The 23,089-nt window shown below is 41.7% G+C and overlaps 1 protein-coding gene and 1 long non-coding RNA gene across 2 annotated transcripts in view; both read right to left on the bottom strand.

The window, feature by feature from the left end:
• Nucleotides 1–22,463: 22,463 nt before the first annotated feature.
• Nucleotides 22,464–23,089, bottom strand: part of LOC121705390 (somatostatin receptor type 2) — a 1,839-nt gene continuing 1,213 nt past the window's right edge. Inside the window, exon 1 of the mRNA XM_042086339.1 lies at nt 22,464–23,089. This exon is cut by the window's right edge and continues 1,213 nt beyond it. The gene's annotated coding sequence lies outside the window, so the exon portion shown is untranslated.
• LOC121705391 overlaps nt 23,054–23,089 on the bottom strand; it is a 7,360-nt gene continuing 7,324 nt past the window's right edge. Inside the window, exon 4 of the long non-coding RNA XR_006030782.1 lies at nt 23,054–23,064. This is a non-coding gene — a long non-coding RNA (uncharacterized LOC121705391). The remainder of the gene's footprint in view (nt 23,065–23,089) is intronic.

Here is a 23,089-nt window from a genome sequence, read left to right as displayed (position 1 = left end):
TGAGTGTAGCGCGCACACGAGGGGAGAGAGAGAGAGGTGGTGCGTGTGTGTCTGAGCGCATCAAAGACATCCTGATTGGCCTGTTTCGCTAAATCAACCAATCAGTTTTCAGTGTAGGCGGGCTTTTATGTCTTTTCTCCCAAACTTAATTAATCAGTTCAGTAGAAACAGGAGCGTCATGGTAGAGTCAGTGCCTCAAAAAAAGGAAAATGTAAGACCCATTTCAAAGTGTAGGCTACCCTTGTCTCATAAGAGTACAACATAATGATGGACCTAGTCTTGCTACCAAACTACCAAAATCTACATATTTTATTTTCACAATTTCTATCTATAGGCCTTCCTTATTTGTTGTACTGACATTATTGTATAGGCTAAAGTTTTTTTTTTTTTTTTTTTTTTTGGGGGGGGCTTCGTGATGCCTCCCTAAAATGACTTTTTGCAAGTTGGGATGTCTGCAAACCGCTAACCTTTTGACTGCAGTGTCTAGCCAGTGATGGCAAGAGAGCTAATTAGGCTAATCAGCTAGTTCAAATGTTTAAGTACTTATACATACATACTTAGATATCCTGGGGTCTCTATGCCTCGACTAAGTTGATGTTGCCTATAAACAACAATTCATGTTCATAGAAACAACAAGGTCAATAAAACATAATATATTTCATACCTGTGTTGCAGCATGTAGCCTAGCTGTCTAGCTAGGTTTGCAATGCAATCCAATGTCCGAAAATACTAGCAGTTCGCCTGTCAGTTTGAGTGTTTAAACTAACATATATAGTTGTCCATTTAGTGGTGTATGTGCTCTGACTAAGTTCGTGTGGCATATAAACCGCAATTCCTGTTGATACAAGTGCCAATGTTTGTGTAGAAACATTTTAATCACATACAAATTTTCGTGTTACAGCTCAGGTAGTCTCCGCCATCTTGGTCAGACTTTTTTGTAACTCCCACCTCCAAACACAAACACGTGGACCTGATTGGTTCTTGAATGGTCCTCATTTAAATAAAGTTAAACTTTCGCCAACTTTGTTTCGCCTGCCTCGGCGATTCGCTCTCATTTCGCCCAACCAGAGCGAATTTCGTCTCCATTCAACCTCAATGAGAGCGACGCAAAATTTTGCTGTGTGGAAACCCACCGTCACTGTGTGTTCACTGTGTGCTGAGTGTGTTTCACTAATTCACGGATTGGGATAAATGCAGAGACCAAATTTCCCTCACGGGATCAAAAGAGTATATATACTTATACTTAGTAACCGTTGTCATGGTACACAAATCTGCTAGCGCGATATAGCTGACCTAGCTCTTATTTGGTTGATTCCAATGTCCATTTAATAGGCTATACACGTATCACTGTCAACTAAACTTGTACCAAAAAAAGTTTCTGCCATTTCTATGCCTTGAACTAGCGCATAATATTATGACTTACACTTTGTTTCTGAATATTGGTGTTGACACTTCCTTAGGTCCCCGCGCAAATCTATGCCCATGACACACACACACATGGAGAGAGAGAGACAGGTGGAGAGTGACAGGTGGCGATGCCATCATTTAGAACAAGGACTCTGACAGATGGATAGAGAGAGAGATAGAGAGATAGATGAGAGAGATGGAGATAGAGAGATAGATGGAGATAGAGAGATAGATGAGAGAGATGGAGGACTGATGTAGAGAGAGAGATGGAGAAAGACTTGACTTTTAAAGGTTCCTTTATTGACAGTCAAAAAAGTAGCAATAAAAACAGCCCAAAATAACCCCCCCCCCCCCCCCCCCCCCCAACATCCACATACAGGAAACCCAAACAAATAAACCAGTAACCCAAAAGAAAAACAAAAAACACAAATTATGCAAATTCACCAACAAAGAGAAAACAAACAAACAAGCGACCAGACAGCCAGACCAAACTAGGTATCAGTCAGAACTAGGTATCAGCCAGACCAAACTAGGTATCAGTCAGAACTAGGTATCAGCCAGACCAAACTAGGTATCAGTCAGCCTTGAATAGTTCAGAACTTGAACACTAATTTCCTTTCCTCATCCAGTGCACAAATACAACCCTCAACCCCCCGTGTTTCATTGAAAGACTCAAGATCACCAATTAACTGATAATACTTGTACTCAATCCTCAGCCTTGTGGCCAAGGATAGTTTCAACAAAGGCACCGGCTCTGTTAAGCCTGTCCCCTCCACCCTGTTCCTCTGGGACAGCCACACAGCCATCTTAGCCTGTCCAAAAAGAAAATTCAGAAGAACCACATGAGCCTTCCTAGCCACAGAATATTTGGGACCAAAAATAAACAACCCCAATTTCCCACACCACTCCTTCACTAACTCAAACCAGGGCTCGAATTACGTGGGAGCCAGAGGGAGCCGAGCTCCCATAGAGTGAGGACTGGCTCCCATGAAAGCAACAAAGTCAAAAACCTGAGGGGGTCTCTCATATCTGAAGGTGTCTGGCATTGTAATTTAATCTTAAACAACCGCTCTGTCTCTGATGTCGGAATATTCAATGGCTACCCGACAATTTCTCAGTGCAAACTCCAAAATTGTTCGTCTATTAATTTTCCACGGTTCAACACATTAGCCTACTAGAACATAGTTTGGCTGGCTTTATTCATTTCTGCCAGTTAGTGCTTTTTTTCCCTGTGCATAAGTTACACTACATGCATTATTGTGTTTGACACTGAGGATAGCCTATCTGAGACGGTGGTCTGGTTTAAATGAGTTACGTTGTGAAATTGAGAATGGCACAGACTAAATCGTTTAGTCTATTTCTTTGTATTGTGAAATTGAAATGAGATATGGACTATTACAATCAATAATATGTTGAAATTAATTAAAAGTAATCAATTTCTATGAAAAATCTATGTCTGTTGTGTGTGTGTGTCAAGGTAAAGCCTAGGCCTACCGTGCGTATATACTGTACTGCACAAAAGCGCCACTTGCGCCTTGTAAGGCTATTTCATTGTATCGCCTTGTTAGGCTATGCGCAGGGTGCGCCAACTTTTTATGAGATAGAGAGACCCCCTTAAAGACAAAAAGATAGAGAGACCCCCTTAAAGAGAAAAAGGGAAAGGGAGAGGAGGGGGAGATGGAGAGAGAGACCATGATGGATTAGAGAGAAAGAGATAGAGAAGAGGAGAGGATGGATTAGGGAAAGAGATAGAGAAGAGGAGAGGAGGAGTTTGCTGGAGGTTGAGTCACCATGACTGTGTGTGTGAGAGAGAGAGAGATGGAGAGAGAGAGGAGAGGATGGAGAGGGAGAGGAGAGGAGGAGTTTGCTGGAGGTTGAGTCACCATGACTGTGTGTGTGAGAGAGAGAGAAAGAGAGATGGAGAGAGAGAGGAGAGGAGGAGTTTGCTGGAGGTTGAGTCAATACGACTGTGTGTGAGAGAGAGAGAAAGAGAGATGGAGAGAGAGAGGAGAGGAGAGGAGGAGTTTGCTGGAGGTTGAGTCAATACGACTGTCGGCTTCCAGTGGACATTACTCTGTCAACATTGAGTACAACGTGTGTGTGTGTGTTTGAGCGTGTGTGTGTGAGTATTAGGGCCCGACCGATAAAGGATTATGAAGGCCGATACCGATACAAATATTTGTTGATTTAAAAATCCGATATTCCGATATATCGGCCGATATATATATTTTTTTTTTCAGAAACGCGCAACAAAACATTAACAGATTTCCCTAACATTAGTTATTTGTAGTTATTTATGAGTATTGACTAAAATAATATGATAATGCATTTTAAATACAAACTTGTTTATTTTTAAATAATATTGTCACAGAGGAACATCGAAATATATTAAAGTTCTGATAAATAAAATGTATAAAAATAGAAACTTAAGATATGAAACTTTTGGGCACCTATTCGCTTCCGCCCCCTTTGGAAAATGGATTACTAATAACAGGTCAAAGTTATTGATTTGAGCCTATTATATGGGAAAAGCTTGGGCACTTTTCATCAATCTCATGCAGCCTGTAAAATCTGGTGCCACGAAAAGACCCAGACCAATACTTTCTTCGAGTGAGACGGAAGAGAGCCATCCATCCAAACTAACCAACATAGTCATGTCGAGCTTCGAGAAAGAGATCAGTGGCTGGCTAACAAACATTGAAACTCAATTAGCCAAGCTTGACAAACTGGAGGTAATAAAAAAACTTACTCGCCGAAATCACGGCCTTGAAAGCTTCCGTTGACTTCGCAAAACAATCAAAACGAGGACTTGCGAACGAAAAACAAAGCGCTTGAAAAGAATATAAAGGAACTGGAAACTATCACTGTATCGATTCAAAAGGTGAACAAACAACTAAACAACGCCGTGCTTGAACTTAAGTGCAGGAGCATGAGAAATAACATTGTCATTTCGGGGCTCGAGGAAGACGAGGAGGAGGACTCCACCATAACCGAGCAAAAGGTGATAACTTTCCTGAAAGACTCTCTGAAAATGCCGGACACAGACTTGGCCAAGGTGGACTTCCAGAGGGTTCATCGCTTTGGGTAAGTGACCCTCGACAAGCCACGGCCTATCGTAGCGTGCCTCTCCCATTTCCAAATGAAATACGCTATCGTGGGTAGAGGACGGCAGCTTAAAGATGCACCCCTGGGCTTGAACGACCAGTATCCCAAAGAAATCATGGATAGAAGACGTATTCTTGTTCCCATACTCAAGGAGAAACGTAAACAGAAACAAAAGGTGAAACTGGTGATTGATAAACTGTATGTGAACAACGAGCTCTACAAGGACCACACCAAAACCGACTGGCTGTGATACAGCAGTTGTGCGGCTAAGTGTTGCAGCGGCTGACCTGCTCTTCAGGGGCTTCTTGCACTCATCATGGCTGGGGCCCTCATCATAGCCACTATCCTACCCGCGACACAACAGCCGCCCACCTCTGCAGAATGCTCTTTACCATCGTCGGTGGACCTGGCCATCAAACACAGTAGCTCTACAGATACGAAACAGCACCAGGACCATAACCCAACGGATGATCTGCGCCACAGCTTCATCCATAACCGCGAGACTCTACACTCGACCAGATCTAGTAAACTCCATGATCATTAACTTCCTTGCTAGACCGCTGAAGCGTGAGTAAACTGCTATAATCCCGGATGCGGGCTACAAACGATACTCAAGCCACAACGTCACGTAGGCTACTAGGATACAGATATGCATGCGCGCACACACTCACCGCAAACAGTAGGCCTTCACACACTCCAAAAAAAAAAAAAAAATCAGACTACAGTACTTCTTGACTATGGGCTACTTGACTATACATTTTATACTTGATGATTGTTTGGTCTTATTGTACTGTCTCTCTTCAGTTACTTCCCTGTTTTCTTTTTTGTCTAACTAATATGTAGGGTCGTGAGTGGGTAACGCATGACCAATGCTACACTTTGATGCATTTCACTTCTAAGATTATATGTTTTATGTATTTTCGTTTACTTTTCTTTTCTCTGTAATGTCTGTCTTGGGAAGGGAGGGGTTAAGGGGGTCTAAGGAAAGTGGTAGGGAACCAGGAGTAATAATGTAGTAGTGGTGGTGTAGTAGTGGTGTAGTAGTGGTGGTGCAGTGGTGGTGGTGTAGTGGAACCAGGAGTACTCCATAATCAGACCTATGGGCTTTGAAGATCTTGTCAGAGATGATGTGCATCTCTCCGACATGGGCGTACAAATAAGCTGTAAAACCTACACCATTGATCAAAACATAGAAAAGAATAAGAAACACAATTTTTCCTTATTTCACACAAATATTAGAAGCCTTGATAAACACCACATGGAACTTGACTCTCTTCTATCTACTATAAACCATAGTTTTGACATTGTGGGTTGCAGTGAGACCTGGCTTAATGAAAACTCTCACCTTGATAGTCTGAATATTGATGGATATAACCTAATGGTCAGAAATAGAACTTATTGTACCGGAGGAGGAGTATGCTTGTATGTTAAATCCAAATACTGTGTAAATGTTTGTGATGATTTAACGGTGAATGATGGCCATTCTGACTTGCTCTTTGTAGAGATGAACACTATAAACTCAAAAAAACGTATTATTGGTATAATTTACAGACCGCCCGGTTTCAACCCGGACATATTTAGACTAAAACTAGAAGGAACTCTATATCACATAAACAATAGAAATCGACACTGTATCATACTCGGTGACTTTAATATTGACATCGCTAAAGATGATGCAACAAAAAAAATGACTTTATAAATACACTTCATTCTTTTTCCTTCTTTCCCACCATTAATATTTTTACAAGAGAATCGAAGCAGAAGCATCATTGACAATTTCATCACAAACATTGAAAACGCAAATATTGACTCTGGTGTAATACTCTCTGAGATTTCTGACCATCTACCTATGCTAGCCTGATGCTTTTTCTCTACGAAACTCCCCCTCGCTCGGTCTGAGGCTCTTTTCCTTTTCTTTGCATCTTCCGTCAAGGGTTTTCACTGCTTCTTCGCCGGCTCTGCCATTATACACACGTTTGCAACTATCTCTAGTGTTTCGTTAGCCTGCCTCTGTGCTGTAAACTGATCCTGCTTCGGTCGGCGGGTAGGATACACCGAACTTGTAAGTGGGATATTCTTCCTACAGGCAGTAGGGGCGGCCGAGAGAGCCTTCATTCGCCCCGTAATGAGTCATTTAACCATATACCGACTTACGAAGATGATTAATTAACACGAAAACGTTGCCTGGTGTCCCTTTAAAAACACTGACAAACTTACATGAAAACATGCTAAACAAAGCATGGGATCATATTTACAGCTGTCGTGACCCTGACATCGCCTATAACTTATTGATAAATGAAATAACGGACTCTATGCAGAGCACCATCCCCGAGAAAGTTGTTGCAAAGGGCACCACAAATAAAAATCTATATAAGCGTTACATTAAAGGAACCATATGTAAGATTGTGGCCGAAACTGGTACTCCAATCACTTTCAAAATACTGAAGAGCGATGTATCCCCTCCCCCTCCCCCCTGACTCGAGGTTGCCAACCCTGATGGCGAAACACTACTGACTTCGTGATTAGTAGATAGGTGGAGGGTGGCGCATCAGGCCAAAACACAACATGACATGACAAAACACAACATCAACATCAGTTGAGGGCTGCAACTTCACTTTTTAAATGACAATATCCTGGCCGGACTACTGTTGTCAGTGATATAAGTATTTGAAATGAACATGATTTCTTAATGTCTAGTGACATATCAGGGCCATTTTATGATTAATTGAAATATTTTTCTTACATACGGTTCCTTTAATAATTCATTACATGAAAATAAAATACAATTTACACAATTTAGAAACAAACTTACACAAATGATTAGAAAGGCCAAAAGAAAACATTTCACAGAACTCCTGACTAAATCACAGGGCAATGCCAAAAAAACCTGGCAGGTGCTAAACAACGTTTTTGGGAGGGGCCCAAAGAGTGCTGTGTTACCTGATGAATCGAACCGTGAGAGAAACGTGGCGGCAGGTGATGCAGACCTTACAGATGTTCTAAACTCCCATTTTGTCTCTATTGGGAAAAATCTCGCCCAGAACATAGTTCAACCTTTGAATACCTCTTTTAGACAGTTTTTACAAGATGGTAAACAACTCTTTTTACTTTATACTAATTGTATAGAAGTATCTGAAACTATCAGGAGCATGAAAAGATCTCAGTCATCAGGAACCGACAATATCTGCAGTACTATCCTAAAAGCCATTGCTAATGAAATTGCTGAGCCTTTGGCCCACTGCATCAATCTGTCTTTATCAACGGGTCTGTCCCAAAAATGGCCAAGATAGCAAAAATTGTTCCGGTCTACAAGTCTGGTGATTAAAACAATTTAAACAATTACAGACCCATTTCAATTTTACCTTCCCTTTCTAAAGTTTTTGAAAAAATTGTATACGCTAGACTAATTAAGTACGTAGACAAATTTAATATCCTTTTGGATACTGCGGCGATACCTGGGGTTTGTGTACTGTATTTTTGTTTGTCAAGTCAAGTCAAGTCGGCTTTTATTGTCAATTTCTTTACATGCACTGGTCATACAAAGAATTGAAATTTCGTTTCTTACTTTCCCATGCAGACATAGACATACTTTAAATACAGACATAGACATACTATAGACATAGCCATAGACAATAAACATTAAATTAAAGTGCAAGACTGAAATATAGAACATGTATGTATCAAAATAGAAATATAGGACATATATATAAAAAAAAAAATAGCAGTTGATATGCAGTATGCAGTAATTTCAAGTATATCAGGCTTGATGTGAAGCAGCAACACGTTAGGCTGCACAGTCACAGTGCAGTTCCACAGGGCGGTGTTGGGGGGGTTAGGGTAGACAGGATCCTAGTTTCCTAGGTTCCTGGCTGGCTGGTGGGTGGGGGGGGGCTGTCAGTGATGGGAGAGTGGGTAGAGTGTTCAGCATCCTGATTGCTTGGTGGATGAAGCTACTTGCCAGTCTGGTGGTGCGGGAGCGGAGGCTCCTGTACCGCTTTCCAGAGGGCAGGAGGCTGAACAGTTTGTGTGCAGGGTGGGTTGTATCCTTGACAATCATTAGTGCTTTGCGGGTGAGGCGGGTGGTGTAAATGTCCTGCAGGGAGGGGAGTGGTGCTCCAATGATCCTCTTAGCTGTGTTAACAGTGCGCTGGAGGGTCTTCCTGTTCTGATCTGTGCAGCTTCCGTCCCACACTGTGATGCTGCTGGAGACGATGCTCTCGATGGTCCCTCTGTAGAATGTAGTCATGACGGGAGGCGTGGCACTTGCCTTCTTCAATTTGCGCAAGAAGTAGAGGCGCTGCTGGGCTTTCTTCGCCAGTGATGCTGTGTTGGTGGTCCAGGAGAGGTCGTCGCTGATGTGCACCCCCAGAAATTTTGTGCTGCTCATGTAACAGAGTTGAAAATAACCTCACCTACATAAAGTGAATTCTTTCAAAATTATGATATTACATTGTTATTGTAATCTTTATTTTTATATACATTGGTTTTTATATGTTTAAAATGTTTTCATATGTCGTACCCATTCACATGAGTTTAAAACATGAGACATTGCGACTGCAATTGTATTTTCATTTCTACTTTGCATTTCAATATTTTGAGCATTTGCGCTTCCCGTACTCCAGTCAGAACTAGTCTGCTGGAGGTAAGCTGTGCATAGAGAGTGCTCCGTGAATAATTTTGTGTTTTAATATAAAATAACATGTTTGTCTTCCACACTGGTTAAAATACGTATATACATAAGTTGTATTAATAGATAATTTCTGCAAGTAATGCTAGAGTGTTGTCTAAGATGGTATCTAATCGAGCTATTGTGGGCTACGTCTTTTTGGCGGCAGCCACGTTATGTTAGCTATCTTTATGAAGAAAACACTTGCAATTTCTTGATTTCCTTTTTACGTTTATACTGTAGATTTGGGTATGTAGTCGTCATCGTCTAATCTCAGTGGATTCTTTGTTTTATTTGTGAATGCAGGTATGTTGTTTATACTGTTAATGAATCAATGCTTGTTGTGAATTCAATGGAAAAAAAAACTATACGATCACAACGTGTGAAACGTGTGCCAACTCTGTATGTTGTTTCTTCTGCATGATTTTATGTTTGTTTAAACTGAATTGAACAAGCTATGCATTATTTTATCTATGTTCAGGAATAGCATAGACAATGCTAGCAGTCAGAACTAGTCTGCTGGAGATTTGGGTATGCAGTCGTCATCGTCTAATCTCAGTGGATTCTTTGTTTTATTTGTGAATGCAGAGAAATAAAAACAGTGAGAAGAGTACGTGTGGAGTCATACATTATCATCACAATTAACACCTGCACTAGAGAGGGTCGTTACACTCACTCTCTCCACAGCATCTCCGTCAATGGACAGTGGTGGCAGTTGTTTGTGGCCTCTCTGAAAGTTAACAACAATCTCCTTGGTCTTGCTGACATTTAGCAGGAGGTTGTTGTCTTTGCACCATTTAGCCAGCAGGTCTACTTCTTCTCTGTAGTGAGCCTCATCGCCCTTAGTGATGAGGCCCACCAGTGTTGTGTCGTCCGCAAACTTCACCAGATGGTTGGAGCTGTGAGTGGTTGTACAGTCATGTGTTAGCAGTGTGAAGAGCAGGGGGCTGAGCACACACCCTTGAGGGGCCCCCGTGCTCAGGGTCAGAGTGCTTGAGGTGTTGTCCCCGACACATTGTTTGTTTATGTTTTTGTTATGTTTTCCCGTGTACACTGTGATTTTCCTTCTGTATCAGGTTTCCCCGCTGACAAGCAGCTTCTTGCAGCTTTTTTGGGGCCTTTTCCTAATTCATATCCTGTTTACATATGAGATGTATATTTATGATTGCAAGATATGAATAAAAACACATCGTATCGTATCTTGATTACAACTGCAGCCGCTTGGGGGCAGCATAGTCCGCTGTGGCGTTCTGCGGGCAAACCGGACCAGCAAGGGCTGTGATTGGCCGAGTTTTCAGTTTGTTTCTCTGTGTTTTTAGCAGCCCCTGCAGCATGCTAGTCCACTGTAGCCTATAAGCTTTGTACATAATGTTAAACATAATTTTGGATTCAGTGGCAAGATTTCTTGATTGTACAGTGCCTGCCTGTCTCTCAGTAATGTTTTCAGATGAGAGCTTCGTCAGCTGGCAGTAGGCTACTTTGTCGGCAGTCATGAGAAGTTCGCTTGCTAACAGAACATAAATATGCTGCCCAGAAACCTTGTGAATAGTTCTGATTTTTTTTACTAGGCCTACACTAACGAGGTTGAAATATAGCCTTTGCCTACAGCATCTCCTTAACAGTAATGTTAACAAAATGACAGCATTCATATGACAAAAAAAAAACGAATTCGGTCACTCAAGACTGTGCCACAGCAATCAGTGTAGGCTACAGTCCTACCCAATAGGCCTACTCGAAGTTGCGTTGTCTGACGGTTGAGTGGGTTAATGCACGTATTTCCAGAACAGGTCTGCAACTTTCAGGCAGTTCTGAGTTCGAATCTAGGCAGGAGCAGAGCCATATAAAGGCCTATTGTTATCATTTTTTGCAAGGTGTTGCTCCTGGCAAGACTTGTTCATAAGACGTTAATTAATTGATAGTTTTTGTGACACGTTAAACGTTCTTTATAATGAGCGCATACGGGGAGTAAAACGACCACATCACTATGAGACGGTGTTCCACAAATTTTCAGTCCGTATGGACGTGTTTTCACGTAGATCTACAGCAAAACGTCTTTTGAAGGCATCAAAGTAAACTGTTACTTTGTGCCCCACGTTCCCCTACTGCTTGTGAAAGAAGGGGATGGGGGAGGGGGGCTTAACGTGAAAAAGCTTAATGTCCCAAAACGGCAACGAGTCGTTTTAGGCTACTCCCCGCAGGCCTTCATAATGGTAGGCTACAGGAAGTAGGGGGGAGGGTATGGGATGACCAGAGCCGTCATCTATCGTCTTTCCAGGCGCACACAGCTCGTTACCATATAGCCTATCGACTGCCTTAACAGATAGGCTGCTCTTGGGTTGGCCTCACAGCGAACTCAATCCTCTTGTTGCTTGCAGTTTGTTAAATAAAGCGATACAGATTACATTATTTATTTCTGATTAATTGCGTCTTTTGATGTCTTTTGCAACATTTGCTTGTTAGGCTGGGCTACTTTCAATGTCCTGTACAGGTCAATGTTCAACAATTGCTGGTGTAGGCCTACAGGCTATTAATCAATTAGGGACTGTTTGTTATTTATTTAAGGGGCTACCGGAGGAGTTTTGGGAGCGTTAGTCAAAAAAGATGTGACCCTCCCTCGCCAGCAAAAATTTTTTCTATGACCCTCCAAAGTGATTGAGAAAAAACGCATGACCCTCCCCAGTCCCAACAATTTATTGATGCCTTCTGTAGGCTACTGGGTCAATTTGGGAGCTTGCATGCTACGACACCTTCCTTGAAATGCCTTGAAAAGGCTGTCGTTTGCACAATTTCACAAATAATCACCGGGACCGAAACAAACCTGTCAACTTTTCCCGGGTTTTTCCTTAACTTTTTCCTCGCTGTCTTAGGAGGAGCTGCAGGGCCGTCGCAAGGGGATGCGAGGCCCTGTACGAACTTGACAGATGCAAGGCCCTTTTCACTTACGTGCATGAAATCATGCGATAGCTTACTTTACACATAGCCAAGGCTACCGTCGGTGTATTTTAATTGTAGCCTATTCTAATAAGCTACACCAGCTTGTCTTTAAGAGGGGAAATTCAATTGTATAGCCTATAACATTAGCTGAGTCACATATTTGGCCATATGGTGTTTATCATAGGCTACATCACGAAACCAAATAGTGTAACAAAGGCGAACACTTTAACAGGGGGGATTAATTTGGCATGAATCATTGTGCTGAACGGATTTGTCAATGAGCAGATACACACACGACATTCAAACTATTGATAAGATGTACTGGTCTGTATCTATAGTATAGGCTAACAATGGACAAATAAATGACACTGACTCGCCATATCTTGACTCAGGAAAAAAAACATTTTCTTGCTTTGCCGCAAACTCAGCAATGAAATCATAGGCCAGTTTGCAGGTATAGCCTAACGTCTTTTTCATAGAAGGGAGAGTCCAGTCTCTCCTGTGACATGGAGGTGCGCAAATAGTTTTTAATAGCCTGTTCAACTTCGAAAAGCTTCGTTCACCCGATGCCAGTCACTGATCGCAATTTCAAAGTTCGGGAAGCTTCATCTTTTTAAGTTTTACGTGTAGTGGCCCCTATCTGCCCCCTTTGGAATTATATCTCGAGCCTATTATAAGGTCCAGTGCGTTATGTCCTGGGATTCGGACGTGCTCAAAAAGAAAAGAAAAAACACTTTTTTATAGATGGTTATGAGGAGCAATATGAGAGAGAAATTTGATGATCATTGATCGTTGTTTTGAGACGTTAAGCCTTTTCCATAGGTCAGTGAAGGAGATTGAAGAATGACCATTTTTTTATACGAAAATATATCTTAACTTCAAAAACTCAGTGTCTAAAACTCAGTGTCATTCAGACTCAACCCTCTCGTTGCTTTGATATCTTTTTCGTTGTCGTTTGAACGTCAGCAAGCAGGCATATTGCGGTTGCAATTCAAGTGAAATTTTTACAGTAGGCCTACATGCTGTTAGGCTGGGCTACTGTCAATGTACTTGTACAGGTAAATGTTCAACAATTGCTGGTGTACAGGCTATAATCAATTAGCTAAATCATTTGTTCAGTTGTTTAAACATTTTTTGTGCTACATTCAAACGCAAAAGGTGCTTTGATATCTTTTTCGTTTGAACGTCGGCAAGCAGGCATGCTGCGGTTGCAATGAATGAGGATAATTGGATTTATTTTTTGCATTATTTTGAATATGACTCGCTCCAGCACGTACTTTTTCCACACGCATCTAACACACACATCCCCTCTCGCTTTCTCTCTCTCCATCCCTGCACACGGTGCTTTCTTAAAGGAGCTGCACCATTTTACAACAATTGCATCTACATTTTCATATTAGAATGTTTTGTCAAGTGTAAGCTTAAACTACCGTGATCAATTTAAGTTCCCATGTCCCCGCTGCGTCATGGATGGAAGCAGTAAGTCAAGTCGCATCAAAAATAGTAGTTGCAGATCTCCCAAGTGACACCTTGTGGTTGTTTGTGTCAACTGCAGTTTGTGCCATTTCTGCTGAGAAAATGGGGTGCGTGATTCATGAAGGAACCCGTCCAAACTTAACCCACTGTACTTATGCAATCACCATCCAGCACACACACACACACACAAACACACACACACACCTGTTCTTCTTCTTACTCTGACTGCAGGATGATGTGTGTGTGTGTGTGTGGTGATGTGATTACGGAGTAACGCACACACTCTCACACACACACATATAGACACCCACACACACACACATCATCTGTGTGTGTGTGTGTCCTTGCACATGTTACGCTTGTGTGTCTGTGTGTGTGTGTGTGTGTGTCTAAGTGTGTGTGTGTGTGTGTGAGAGATGTGGTAGTCTGTGTCTCTGTTTAGCCTATAGTTTTCTGTCTCCATGTTTTGTTTTGATTTCATTTCACACACACACATGCTCACACACACTCACTCACGCACACACACACACACGCACACACATGCTCACACACACACACGCGCACACATGCTCATACACACTCACGCACGCACGCTCGCACACTCACACATGCATGCTCGCACACTCACTCACGCACGCACGCACGCTCCCACACACACACACTCACACACACTCGTGTCCACGCACACACACACACAGACCCCCCAGATGTGATATCTTTGTGAGATATATTTGTGGGCTTTCCTTTGGCTGCCTGCTATCTTGCTATGTGAACAGGCTGCTGGAAGATAAGAGGTTTCACACACACACTTATCTTGACAAGTTTAGAGACATGAAACAGATCTGACTTGAGTGATTTATATCTATATATAAAATAATCCTAAATCCCACACTGACTTCGTGAGAGAGAGGGAAGTTATAAACAGCTGCTCCGCCTCTGTTCAGTCAGAGTAACGTGTGTGTGTGTGTGTGTGTGTATCTGTGTGTGTATCTGTGTATGTGTGTGTGTGTGTGTATCTGTGTGTGTGTGTGTGTGTATGTATCTGTGTGTGTGTGTGTGTGTATCTGTGTGTGTATCTGTGTATGTGTGTGTGTGTGTGTGTGTGTGTGTATCTGTGTATGTGTGTGTGTATCTGTGTATGTGTGTGTGTGTGTGTGTATCTGTGTGTGTGTGTGTGTGTGTGTGTATCTGTGTGTGTGTGTGTGTGTGTATCTGTGTGTGTGTGTGTGTGTGTATCTGTGTGTGTGTGTGTGTATTTCTTGAATTTCCCCTTGGGGATCAATAAAGTATCTATCTATCTATCTGTGTGTGTGTCTGTGTGTGTGTGTGTGTGTGTGTGTGTGTGTGCTTGGAGGGAGCAGGGGGGTATTCCATCAACCTCGCTAATGAAGGCGGCGCTTAACAGAAATAGCCTGGCTTGAACTAGCGTAGACTTTCACTTGGGGCTGAAGCCGTTCCATTAACTCAAGTTAGCGGCATCTTGGCCTCGTTTATTCAAGCGAGGTTTAGTTCAGCTTCATCTCTGCTCGTGCACGAGGTAGAAAAGTAGACCAAAACAGTAGATTGACGAAAAGACGATATATGTCGTAAAATTAAGACAATACTAGAGGATTTCTGTTCGATAGGCAAGCGCCATCTACAGGATTTTCATCGAAAGTCATCAAATTTAACATCGAGAGAAAAAAATAGATTGCCTACAGAAATTGGAGAATAATGAAAGCATACATTTAAAACAACAATGCTAATGGTTTGAAATCAATTGCAAGTTTGATTGGCTTAACTCTTGAACACATAGACTACAGCCTACAGTCTATGCTTGAACAAAACGAGTGAATGAATGAGAATAATTAGTGTAGCGTCGGTGGATGTACATGTTTAACGTTGAATGAGTGTCTCCCAGAATGCAGTGCTAGTGAATGCTAGAATGTGTAATGTCGGTTATAATAGTTGTAGTTACGTTTAGCATGTTGTGTATTTGTTAGCGTGTTAGTCTCTTTGGTTGTACCTCATGTGCTTATCCCTGTGTTGATGTGTGTGGTAAACCCTTATTGTGTGTTGCATGTGCGGCTATTTTATGATGAGTGGTCATAAAATAAATTAGTATCAACATAATAGCCTATTGTCTCCCATAAGTCCCAAAGTGTTTGAAATAAAATTATCTGAAATGCAATGGCTTTCAATTCAATTTATGCCTAGTTTTTGATCTGTGTGGCACACAGTTGATTTGACATTCATGAACAATCGTCGACACATGAAGCAGTTTTAATTATTCGCTGCCTAGGCTACAGAATAATTATCCTTTGGCTTGCATCAGATATAATATGTCACTGAACAGCCTACCAAATGTGCATGACCCTTTATCAGCAGTAGACATATGTCTTTCATCAAAGATTATAACTAAAAATGCCATCATCAAGGTGATAAACAATGTAGCCTTAATACTTCGTATGGGAAGCGAACTGCGAACACGCAAGAATGTAATTCCTTTCCTATACCGTCTCGCTGCACGTTACACCACCACCGAACGTAAGTGACGCAGAGTAGCACAATTCCTAGAACCACACGCATGTGAAGTTAAAACATTTTTAATCGTATAATCTTCATACATTCTTTGGAGGTAGTGTGTAAATCCATGCTTGGTGCACTGTCAGAAAAAAACATTTCTATAGGCCTATTTCTATTTTTGAAGTTGTAGGCTACAGGTGACGAGAGCACAGGTTGACGGAACCATCTTTTTGGACTCGTTTTCCGGCTGGTTTTTTTTTTGCAACACAGCTTAATTTAGCTTGAAAGTTAACCTGCTACGGAGCAGGTTAGTTCTGTGGCATAAATTCCCATGGTTATCAAGCTGGGATTCACGTTAACCTCATTAATGGAACGGACTTCTCACTAAAATTAGCGAGACTTATCGAAATAAGCCAGGTTTGGCCTTTAGCGAGGTTGATGGAATACCCCCCAGGACTAACACATGTTTACTATAAGGAGTTGGCCTCTTCCTATGACAGGACAGGACTCCTCCCACCTCTTCTCCTCTCCTCCTCTCTTTTCCTCTCTTCCCCTCTCTTCTCCTCTCCTCTCTTCCACTCTCTTCTCCTCTCCTCTCTTCCACTCTCTTCTCCCCTCTTCTGCTCTCTTCTCCTCTCCTCTCTTCCACTCTCTTCTCCTCTCCTCTCTTCCCCTGTCTTCTCCTCTCTTCCACTCTCTTCTCCTCTCCTCTCTTCCACTCTCTTCTCCTCTCCTTTCATCTATCCTCTCTTCTCCTCTCCTCTCTTCCCCTCTCTTCTCTTCTCTTCCCCTCTCTTCCCTTCTCTTCTCTTCTCTTCTCTTCTCCTCTCTTCTCTTCTCTTCTCTTCTCCTCTCTTCTCTTCTCCTCTCTTCCCCTCTCTTCTCCTCTCCTCTCTTCCACTCTCTTCTCCCCTCTTCTGCTCTCTTCTCCTCTCTTCTCTTTTCCTCCTCTCCTCCTCTCTTCTCCTCTTCTCCTCCTCTCTTCTCCTCCTCTCCTCCTCTCTCCTCTCCTTTCTCCTCTTGTACTTCCTTGACATCCAGATTGTTGCTGCCATTGTTATTCTGTACAAGGCCAACAGGAAAAGGGATGTGTGTTTTGGTCATTTAGTGTGTTGTGGTCATTTAGTGTGTTTGGTTATTTTTTTGTTGGGTTCAGCAAAAATGTCAATCTGGATGTGAAGGAGGTACAAGATGCCAGGCAGAGTGGAGATGGTTAGTGTGATGGTGGGGGGGGGGGTCAAGACTGATATGCATTTTACAAGATGGTTGATGCCATCGAGGGCTTTCTTGCAGGAGGAGGGGGGGGGGGGTGATTGGCAGATTGTTTTTAACAAATGAATCTGCTCTGTGATGGTTTTACTTGTAACCTGTACTGTACTTGCAATATGGGGGGGGGGGGGGGGGGGGGGGGGGGGGAAGTAACCTAGTAACCTGTACTGTAGGTGTCTGTAACAATGTTTGAACACCTGATATTGTTTCAATAAAGGAGTGTTACGCCTCTCCTGTCTCCTCCTCCTCTCCTGTCTTCTCTCATCTCCTCTCTTCTCCTCTCATCTCCTCTCTTCTCCTCTTCTCCTCTCATCTCCTCTCTTCTCCTCTCTTCTCCTAGATAGATAGATACTGTATTGATCCTCAAGGGGAAATTCAAGAATTCATCCTCTCCTCCTGTCCTCTCTTCTCTCCTCTCCTTTCTTCTCTCCTCTTCTCCTCCCCTCCCCTCTCCTCCTGTCCTCTCTTCTCTCCTATCCTCTCCTCCTCTCCTCTCTTCTCTCTCTTCCCTCTCTCCTCTCTTCTCCTCCTCTCCTGTACTCCTCTCTCCTCTCTTCTCTCCTCTCTTCTCCTCCTCTCCTGTACTCCTCTCTCCTCTTCTCTCTCTTCTCCTCTCCTCTCTTCTCCTCCTCTCCTGTACTCCTCTCTCCTCTTCTCTCTCTTCTCCTCTCCTGTCTTCTCTCATCTCCTCTCTTCTCCTCTTCTCCTCTCTTCTCTCCTTTCTTTTCTTCTCTTCTCTCTTGTCTGATGTGGTGCATGTCCTGGATGTGTCATCTCAACCAGGATCAGAGAACTCAAGATCCACTGTGTGTGTGTGTGTGTGTGTGAGAGAGAGAGTGTGTGTGTGTGTGTGTGTCTTTTGTGTCTATAAGGCTGATGTGAAAAGGACCAAAGAGAATAGATAAATAAATACATAAATAAAAGTGACTTCTTCATCCTGAGACCACAGAGCCAAAGGGTGCCAAAGATATGACAGACATGTTTGTGTGTGCGTGTGCCTGTGTGCTTGACTATCTCTTGTCATTTTCTCACACAGTCATATGGGAAACTCGGTATGTGTGTGTGTAGAAATGCTTCGGTAATCAGCTTACAATTGTTTTTGCATGATTTTACTACAAAGTTTTACAAACAAAAATGAAAACAAAAATAGAATTGCAGTACTCAATAGAATAGAATTGCAGTATTCAAAAGAATATAATTGCAGTACTCAATACAGTACTATATGTTACTGTACTGTAAGCAAAATAAAAATGATACAAAAATAACTACAAGAAAAAGCAACTGTAAAAGCAATAGTTCTAGTAATCATTAGAATTTGGGGTGGTTTATTGATCCCGCCTTCAATTGGGATCTGACCACATACTGTGACCCCATCCACATCAAACAAGGTCCTGGGGAGGGACATATGTCCTGTGTGTGTGTGTGTGTGTGTGTGTAACGGCATATTCCCACACAGAAAAACAATGCATTTGAAAACGCCGGGTTCGTTTGATTTGTAGTGTGGACAGTGAAAACGCAGCTTCAGATATGATGATGTGTGGTTGCCATGACACTGATAAAATGAATGTTCCAGACAGTGTTCTAGTGTGGACACAAACATGGCGTTTCAGTGTTCTAGTGTGGACACAAACATGGCGTTCTAGTGTTCTAGTGTGGACACAAACATGGCGTTTCAGTGTTCTAGTGTTCACAAACATGGCGTTTCAGTGTTCTAGTGTTCTATTGTGGACACCAACATGGCATTTCAGTGTTCTAGTGTTCAGTGTTCTAGTGTGGACACCAACATGGCGTTTCAGTCGATATCGATAATTATTTCAGATAAGGACCAGAAGAAAAAAAAGTTACATTTAAACACTTTTATTTTCAACTTAACCTTCCTCTGATTTTAATCACCTCAGTTATCAATCAATGCAAACAGAGAAAAGAAATAGCAACACAATCATGAAAAACACTCAAATAAATAAATGTGCACATAAGTCCGAATGAAAAGCAGCACTGGTTGAAGCCAGGAAATATTGTAAACAAAGTAGCTTAATTTGCTAGTTTATCATAGTCTACTGGTTAGACTGTTCATTTTCCCCACATGTGTTTAAGTTTCAAATGAATACTTTTTCTCCTTAGGACAGGCCCGTTTGAGTCTTGGAAAATACTTTTCCATTTGCATCGGGATTGAGATGATAAGAACTTAGCAGTCAACTTGAATGCAACAGTTTTAAACAAATTTGTTCAGTGTGCTAATGATGCTAACTGGATTTAATAGCAATTTAGCCAGTCGTCTTGCACGATTGTAAATGTTTGGATTAAATGTGCCTGCTGAGGAGGGATGCGCCTGTTGAGGGGGGGAGAGAGAGAGAGAGAGAGAGAGAGTGCACGGGGCAAGGACTCAATGAGAGTCTGTTTTAAGGTAGGCCTACTTCTATCGCCTACTCTGGTAGAGTTGTACATAGGCCTACTAGCTACAATGCATATATATATTTAGCCTATTTATTTATGGACAATGTAAGGCGGGAGGTGTATGTTGCTTTTAATTGTCGAATGTTCTATCGAATGTATTTTTCATTTATATCGATTACATGTCTATTGCGATACATATCGCTATCGTTTTATCGCCCAGCCCTAGTGGATACAAACATTGCGTTTCAGTGTTCTAGTGTGGACACCAACATGGCGTTTCAGTGTTCTAATCTAAGAAATAGTGCATAGTGTGAGATTAACATTATGCCAGATGACCACAAACCTGCTGAACAAGAAGTTTAAGTTTTGAAAGTTTGGTCTATTTTTAGTATGTAATCAATCAGCAAAAACTATAACTTGACGGTCCAAGGGAAGGGAGAAACATTGGCTTGTAGACTTACAATGACACACACACACAGAAGACCTCACGCAGTCTGCTGTCTGTCAGATCATCATTTGGGGCGTGCCACGATGAAACGAGTCCAGTGGCGTGGAAATCCATTTATAGTGAAATACAGCGATTTAGAGATATAGCGATTTAGAGATATAGCGATTTGAACGCAGAGAGGGTCGAAAAATGACTAAAATGTATTTTCTAATTTCACCACGAACACATTCCTTAACCTCGTATCTATGACTCATTAACATATCTTACTGTAAAACGACCAAGACATATGTTTTTGAAGGCCAATGTGTAGGCTGTGCATTAAAGTTTGGATAAAAATAGTTAACGTTTTTCTTTCTCGTTCAGACACTTGCTGTACAGGAAAGTTTCTTTGGTCTGATAACTTTGTGTTTTGGATTTTTACCTCTTCAAGAAGTCATCATAAACAGGCTATCCACTCGTAATTATTCTGAATAAATTTTCTATTTTAGCCAAGAGATTTAGCAGAAGAAACAGCCACCTAAACAGTTGTTGCTGACCAGATTCCTCGCGGCGATTGTACCCGATTGGTCCGATTCAATTTGTTTTGGAGTTGGCGGTCTATTTAAAAACAAAAACATTATGCGTGAAGCATTAGGCTATTGTTGTCCTTGTCATCTTCAGAAGTTGATTGAACATTATAGGCTACCTCACAAGTTATATTCTACGAATGCCTCACGAGTTTTACCGCCTGCGCGAATGGAGCATTTAAAAGCTGCGCTGTGTAGTTCGGATCTTTTCAGATTAAACGATAGAGATTCTGAATGTCAGCCGCCGGTTCAGTTGAAACGACAGGTAGGCCTACATCTTCATCAGCATCTGACCACGTCACATCTGATTGCTCGTCTTCTTTGCTGTTGCTGTCGCTGCCAATCTCTGCTGTCCGTTCTCCAAATAAATCCGTAGCCAAAGCCATCCGTTGCAAACTTTAAAGCTGATTTTCTCAAAACTTGTTTTTTTTGCTGAGATGAGGATAGCTTTCACATTTTGGCCAATATCTCTGACGAAATGGAATTGAACAAATGACCCCTGATTTAAACCCTAAGGTCCGTGAATTATGAATATCCAATAAACACATTTTGTCGTGGCACACCCCATTTAATGTCATTATAATGTAATTGTCATTTACCCTGACACACACATGCACGTTAACAAACACACACAAAACACACCTCTCCAGTCTGCTGTCTATCAGATACAGTAGGTTGTTTAATGCATAACATCATTGACAATCCCTCCAGCTGATTCCTGTGTGTGTGTGTGTGTTTGTTTGTTAACGTGTGTACATGTATGTGTGTGTGTGTGTGTGTTTGTTAATGTTTGTGTGTGTGTGTTTGTTAATGTGTGTGTGTGTGTGTTTGGTTTAGGGATACACCGAATCCTGATTGAGATTCGGCCAAATACCAAACTGAACACCGAATCCCAGTCATTTCTGTGTTGCATGCATAAACATCAAAACTGTGAAACTGGGCAAAGCATGATTACTGCAGCATGTGGGCTGCTCACATTAAAGATGTTATAACTATATTACAGGATTATTCATTTTTTTCTGTTTACCTTTTTCATTTACATTATTGGTAGAAATTGTTATGAAACAAAAATAAAAAATAAATGTCACAAGGCAGAAAATATTTGTTTTACAACTAATTTTAACCACATTCTGCCTGTGAGCTAAACTAATACACTTATCTTTAATGTCATTAGGCTACATTGTATTGGTGGTGTGTAGGTCTAATTGAGTGTCTGTCACTTTAAGACTGTGAGGCTAATTAGTGCCTGTCATTTTAAGAGCTCTATACGTTTCCGAGGAAGGCTGAGTCTTACAGTTTTAGGCAACAGATATGTGGATGCAATTCATCATGTTTTCTATGTCATTAGTTAAAATAAAGGTTAAAAAACTCAAAGAATATCTATCTTGGATCATAAGAGATAACTCTCTCGCAATGATAATTTCTATGATTGTGGTGAGTACTAAACAATGGAATCCGAATTCCATTAAAAAGCTGAAGATTCGGCTTCGAACCTTGGATATAATGCACCCCTAGTCTGTTTGTTTGTTAACGTGTGTGTGTGTGTGTTAGCGTGTGTGTTTTGTTTGTTAACGTGTGTGTGTGTGTGTTAGCATGTGTGTTTTGTTTGTTTCTCTTGGTGCTACATCAGTGTTCATCAGAGTTTTAACAGCTGCAGTGGGAACGACTTTATAACGTCATAATGATTATCAAAACAAGTCAACACCACTTACAGAATAAGTAACTCAGTAAACAGCCTAGATTATTTAGTAGGGTAAAAATGCCTAAAATGATTATCCAAACAAGTAAACACCATTTACACAATACTGAACTCAGTAAATAACCTAGCTTATTCAGTGAAGCTAATATTTCATTTTGCGTTGTTCCTCTAACGTATATGAGCTAAACATTTGTGTTGTCCATCAGTGTAGCACTAGAGCTGAAGACAAATAGCCTGGAACTATATGGGCTAGCATAGCAATGCCAGTCATTACAGTATTGAAGCATTACTATCTATGTGTGTGTGTGTGTGTGTGTGTGTGTGTGTAATCCACAGCAGAGATTCCAGAGGGCGCTGTTCTGGATGATCCACCCTGCATCCTGATTGGCTGTCACTCACCGCCTGGCACCTCCTCTGTCACTCGAGAGATGATTATTATGGAGTTTCTGTCCTGCTACGACTTCAGCTCAGAGATGTGTAGTTACAGAACACAAGTGGTCAGCTCAGAGATGCGTAGTTACGGAACACAAGCGGTCAACTCAGAGATGCATAGTTACGGAACACAAGCGGTCAGCTCAGGTGAAAATGTCCACACCTGTCGCTGTTGGAGCCTTGTGAAG

Source organism: Alosa sapidissima, chromosome 3 (assembly GCF_018492685.1).
Source record: "Alosa sapidissima isolate fAloSap1 chromosome 3, fAloSap1.pri, whole genome shotgun sequence".
Taxonomy (NCBI): Eukaryota; Metazoa; Chordata; class Actinopteri; order Clupeiformes; family Clupeidae; genus Alosa; species Alosa sapidissima.
This window is presented reverse-complemented; position numbering and strand designations above follow the sequence as displayed.